Genomic DNA, 6045 nt, shown 5'->3' on the forward strand with positions numbered 1-6045 from the left:
AGTTTTTATTTGTTAGCTCCTGCAACCTCTGGCTTGTGGCTGACTAAACAAGCACTTTTTAATTTTTTTAATCTTTGTGTTATTCTTTTGTTCTGTGCCCCCTGGTAAATTTAGTCAAGAGCCCTCCTGATTCTCAGAAAATCTCATTTGGATGCCTTGGTAATCAACTTTAACTTTGAAATCCAACAGCAGAAACTCTTGAGAAAAGATTTGGATTTGAGGTCAATGCCTGCGTATTTTGCCTTGAAGAACCAAAAACAACTGAACATCTCTTCTATTTGTGTCGAGTCACGGGTTGCTTTTGGCAGAACCTGCATATTTGGTTAAGTAACAAAATAGATATTATAACAGCTTTTGAGACAAATCAAATATTAACATACAATAATGACATCCCAGAGGATTTATCTGACATGGTAAATGTAATGTAATGTAAATATGGGAAGATATCATATACATTTATGTAAATGGAAAAAACAAAAGCCTTCATTAATAAGTTTCAAACACAAACTCTAGATCCTCTATTCATCTTTATCTGTGTTAGCCGACAATTATGGACATATACAAAAACTACGTAGTGTCATAATTTCTGTTTTTTTTGACAAATTGCTAAAGTTGACATGATTCAAGAAACTGTCTTGTTGCAGAATGAGTCTGTCTTTTATTTTAATTTATTCTTTTTTAAGTTTTGTATGTTTCCATTGGTTGTAATATTACTGTCTGTTTATTTATTTCTGTTGCCTTGCACAAGTTAATTGATCTCCTGTATATAACTGTATATTCTATCTCTATTCTTCCACTCTGCAGAATCTGTTAGTTCAATCTCTAACGTTCTGCCCTCTCTGCTTTTTCTCATAGTAGCTTCACCTCATTTGTTCCTGTTTGGCTGTGACACCATCCTGGAGAGAAATATCAGCTGTGTTGCTGCCATCAACACCTTTGTTTATAGATGTTGGAGATCTGCCTGTTTTTCCATTGTCCTGTTTCTCTGACTGTGACTGACTGTATGTGCTCTCTTCATCCTCTGACATAGGAGCTGGCTCAGAGCTCGTATGCCTGGCTGTGTGTTTCCTGGACGGGGCCGCCTATTACAGCTGCTTTTTGTATCTCTGCTTCTGTCTCCTTGAACCCCAGTCGGCCTCAGCAGATGACAGCTCACACTGAGCCTGGTTCTGTTGGAGGTTTCTTCCTGATTGTAGTGGGGGAAAAGTATTCAACTATTCATCCTAGTTAAATAAACAGAGATCTATTGATTTTACTCAGTCGGCACATTTATTTTATCATATCTTTGCAAAGAGAGAACAGTTCATCATACAGCCCTTATGGCACAGCACTGAGCCCTGTTCTGCCTGAGCAGCGTGCATCCCCCCCTTACTTACAACAATGGAAAGTATTCAGAGGCAAAACAAATTACAGACACTTTGGTTAACAGTAACATGTTATGAATAAACCTTGAGAAATAATCTATGTTGCTATGGGAAGAAGGTATGTCTGGTCTATAAACACCATCCTGCAGAGAATTGTGTAGGCTTAAAGGTGAAACAGACTGAGTGAAACATTTTGTAGTAAGTAAATAGGATAAATTAATATATAATAGAAGAGAAATCTAAATTTTCCGACAACAATTTTCCCTGTTAAAAGGGAGCTTTTCCTCTCCACTGTCCCTACAAGCATGCTTAGTGTGAGTCAATGCAATCAACTGGTTTTCCTGAGATTGAAAACTTTAATCCAATTTGACTTTATGATCTGGTGAACTGTAAAGTGCCTTGAGATGACATGTGCTGTGAATTGGCGCTATATAAATTGAATTGTTTTCTCTTTTTTTTTTGTAAGAAAGTAGAGTGGTGATTCCTACTTGAAAATGTAAATTAATGTCTTTTGTTAAAAAAGAAAAAAAAAAAGAAAAACTTTAACTTTGAAATCCTCACAGGAAGCCTTGCCCAACACTTTCAGCACCTTGACAGCAGAAGAGCTCCAACATGCTATGATTAGGATGCCGTGCTGCGGCTGCGGTGCAGGCGGCCACACACGCAGACAGGAGGTGTTTCCTTAGATCGTGGGCTCCACTCCACGCCGGTCCCAATGTTCCCGGTGCCTCTGCCACCAGGAGGACATGCCTGTCATCCTCATGACGGCTCCAACATTCAGATCCATCGCCTGGAGCTCTGAGCGAAGTTTAACTCAGGCGACCTGAAGATAGGGGCGGATAATTACATCACAACAAGAGTAAGCCAATTTAAAACTGCTGCTTGATATATACATATAAATATTCAACTAAATGTAAACAAATGCATGAATAAATTCTTATCTAAGAGGGAATTACTTTTAATTTAGAAATCATTTGACAGATTCTATAAATGAATGTTGGAAACTTTATTACAAAACTAGTCTAACATAAAGGTCAATCGATTTATTCTTACAATATGCATAACACTGGTTGTATAATTGATTTAAATAATAAAGTATCATTGATTAACGTTTAAGTCCCAGGGACCGGTGCCCTTGCATGAACTCATTTGTCCCTGCATGTCTTAAGGACAATATCAGCTGTTATTTAATAAATGAGACCTCTCCATATTTTCATGGAGCCATAACTGTTGGCAGACCTGATGGGTAATCTGTTCCTCCTGCTGCTCAGATGCTGTGTTTTCACCACATCATGCTGCTTATCTCACCATCCAAATGATCTGGGTTTAAAAGCTTAAAATTTTTCCTAAATACATCTATTTGACACCTTGAAATCTTCTTTTAGATCTGACAGTTAACAATTGGCATCAAATTGGCCCTTTTTTCCAACAACTCTGTGTTTGTCAGGCATTGCATCTGTCTGCTGATTTAATTTTAGCTCCAATTGTCAGTCAGAGCCAGTGCTGTGGCTCTCCCCAGCTGTTGGTTACATAATGTCAGATGAGGAGCACCACAGTCTGCTGAGGAGGAAGAATAACTTAAATTGTAACAGATAATGTAGTAAATGAGGCTGCATTAAATGTAAAATATGTGGAGGTTTCACTTCCACTTTGCTGGGATGATGTAAGTAATCCAGAAATAGGTCTGAGAGAGGGATGCGGGGTAACCTACATTTACACGAAGAGTATAAAGGCAAGCTTCCTGGAGGAGAGGAATCTGACATCATATACGTAGACAAAAATAGCCATATAATATGTTTCACTCATTCTTTCGCATGCACGTCCTATTTCCATAATCCTTATTATGTGCACCGCAATACTATTAAAAGATCAGGCTGGCTTTTTCAAGGAGCTAAGGGGAATTTGATGGTTCATTAGATTCTACAGCTGTGTTTTAATGAAATGAATAGAAATGTCTTCACTGACATACTTAAACCAACTAGTTAAGTTCTTTCGTTCAGCTGGAAAAGAATATAAAATGACCAAATAAATGTAAAGGTGAAGCATGCCCCTTTCAGCTGAAGAAGCAGGTGGTCTTGCTTTATTTTTAATATGCACTGCTGCTTTATTCTGCAGCCTGTGCAGGCTGTGCTCCGGCTGTGAGGGCTTTGATCCAACACTTTCAGAAAATCACTGTCATGCAAATGAATAACAAGTATTAACTTTTCACCAATATCTTTTAGGGAGGCTTTGTAACATATGTTTGTTTGTTTTTTTTCAAATAAAAAAAAATAGGTTTTGAATTTGAGTTTCTACTCTTTATCCCATTATGTGTAAAGCACACAAAGGCTTTCTGGAATGCAGTAAGTTGTGTATTTGTAGTTATGGAGATTATTTTGGGCTGCATTTGCAGAAAGATAAATATCAGCTTATTTTATAAATAACACAATCATGTTTTATAAGGTGTTAATAACTGGAGACACAGAGATAAATTAACTCCTGGCCAGAATTGGATCAGCTTTAGCTTGTTTGGCCCTAATAGGTAGAGATAGGCTGGTAAAGAATACAATACTTGAAGATATATATTTTCCTATTAATTGCAACGTTCATATGAACTGACAGTAGGATCTGATGTTAACAATCTTCAGTGTAGATGCTATTAATGACTGATTCAGACTTAAAGTTAAAATGTGTAGAGAATTGAAATGAAGTCATCTCATCAGAGGTGAGATAAACACTATTGTTTCCAATGACTTGAGAAATTTCTGCATTTCATTCAGGCTGGAAGAAAGAATGAAAGAGCATAAGATTTAAGGTAGGGAACAGGAAGGCTACAGTAAATGGATTACAGCTCTGCTCGCTCCTTTGAGCTGTCGGTTACTTTCTGTTTTTGAACATGCTGGACACTGAAATGTCAAGACTTTTAAAAAAATCTAAGATATAGGTAAAGGTCTATATTCTCTAGACTTGGTGAAACTGGCCACACCAATCATTCAAATTGTTAAAATGCTTAAATTTCAAAAAAGTCAATCATTTTTGGTTTAAATTAAAAGTGAAACCTTGTATTTTGTTATTGCTCTTTCGCATTCACAATATATGGAATTTGCTTACAATATAGATTGTTATGCTTTTAGGAGAGTTTGTGTGTCAGTCTGTCCGTCTGTCTGTGGACAGGATAACTTGAAAAGTTATGGATGGATTTTAATGAAATTTTTATCAGATGTGTCCCTCCTGCCAAGAACAATTCATTACTTTTTTGTGATCATCCAGATTATAATCTGGATACAGGATTTCTTAAAAAGATTCTCTACCATTGTGAGAAAAGGATATTTGATGGAACTAAACCAGAGGGTGGCAGCGGTGACTATTGACAGCCTCAGAATCGAACTCAGAAAGTATTTTACAGAAGACAAAAACACAACATCAGGGAACATTGATGGTGTGTTAGCAGGATGAATTGAAACTTATGATCAGATTTTATGGACATGTTTTATATTTATATTTTGTAATCATCCAGATCATGTGCGTAGTTTAGCTATAGGTCTGGGCGAAATTTGCTGCTTGGCGGGGTTTCTTATTGAAATCTCATGCTGGAACACTATTTTAATGCTGATTCTTTATATTTGGTTCTTAAAGAGAAATTGAAACTGTCCAAAATCTTCATCAGTCAATGACAGCTTTTCAAAAAAAACACTGATCAGTCGGCTACAAATTCCAGATTGCTGCATTTTTATCAATAATTTCTTATTCATTCCTGTTTTTCGTTAAGGTAAAATACAATTAACTGTGTAAAATGATGATGTTTAAAGTCTAGCTTTCAAACTCTTTTGCTGAAACTTTTGGACATTGTTTATTTCGGTATATTCAGTTTTAATTCCATGAAATCTGACGGAGGCAATAATTCCATCACAAGGTCAAAACCACACCAGTTGAGTTAGATTACTGCATCGTCAGACATTTTCCCCTAAAATATCAATGTTATCCGTTATATATAATCAAATTTCTCTGTACTGCTCTGCTTAAGGGGAATTGAAGCAGCAGGCTTCAGGAAGGTGGGACTGCATTCTAAGAACATTCATGGACTGAAGGGATGGCTATGAATAACAGAGATCAAAGATAAATAATCTGTGAAGGTTTGAGGAAAGACTTTCCCCAGAGGGCATATTGTATAATACAAAACTCAATGAAAGCCTGAAAGCTGAACCATTTATTATAATGGTAATATATAAGCCTCTCTTAAGATTAAAACCTCAAAATCATATTTCCTTTCATGTGTGAAACCAAAAATTTCCTCCACTTAAATCCAGAAGTAGCAAAATTAACTTAAAGATTATGCATGGTGTTCATTTTTCCATTACCAGAGATCAGTGTTTTTCTGTCTTTAACTCTTAAATAATACAAAACTGCTGCAGAAGTGAAGCTGCTTCGAAGATAACTACTCTGTTTCTTGGGGAACTGGATTTTGGACATAAGAGGGCCAGCTGATGCTGCAGGTACTTCAGGCACACAGCAGAACATTTGGTATTAAATTACCATCTGTCAGAGGATATTTCTCTATTTAAACATGCTAAGTAAATTCAGTGCTTTGCAAAAGTCTTTTTTTTTGTCAATTTTAACCTTATAGACTAACAGTAAGTATTTGGTGATATATATATATATATATATATATATATATATATATATATATATATATATATATATA

General features: G+C 36.1%; 1 protein-coding gene across 1 annotated transcript in view; it reads left to right on the forward strand.

Annotated features, from left to right (window-relative positions):
* The first annotated feature begins 2002 nt into the window (after nt 1-2002).
* Nucleotides 2003-6045, forward strand: part of kiaa1456 (KIAA1456 ortholog) — an 8218-nt gene continuing 4175 nt past the window's right edge. Inside the window, exon 1 of the mRNA XM_015386382.1 lies at nt 2003-2223. The gene's annotated coding sequence lies outside the window, so the exon portion shown is untranslated. The remainder of the gene's footprint in view (nt 2224-6045) is intronic.

The sequence above is a fragment of the Cyprinodon variegatus genome, unplaced genomic scaffold (assembly GCF_000732505.1).
Source record: "Cyprinodon variegatus isolate N-32 unplaced genomic scaffold, C_variegatus-1.0 Scaffold367, whole genome shotgun sequence".
NCBI classification, from domain to species: Eukaryota; Metazoa; Chordata; class Actinopteri; order Cyprinodontiformes; family Cyprinodontidae; genus Cyprinodon; species Cyprinodon variegatus.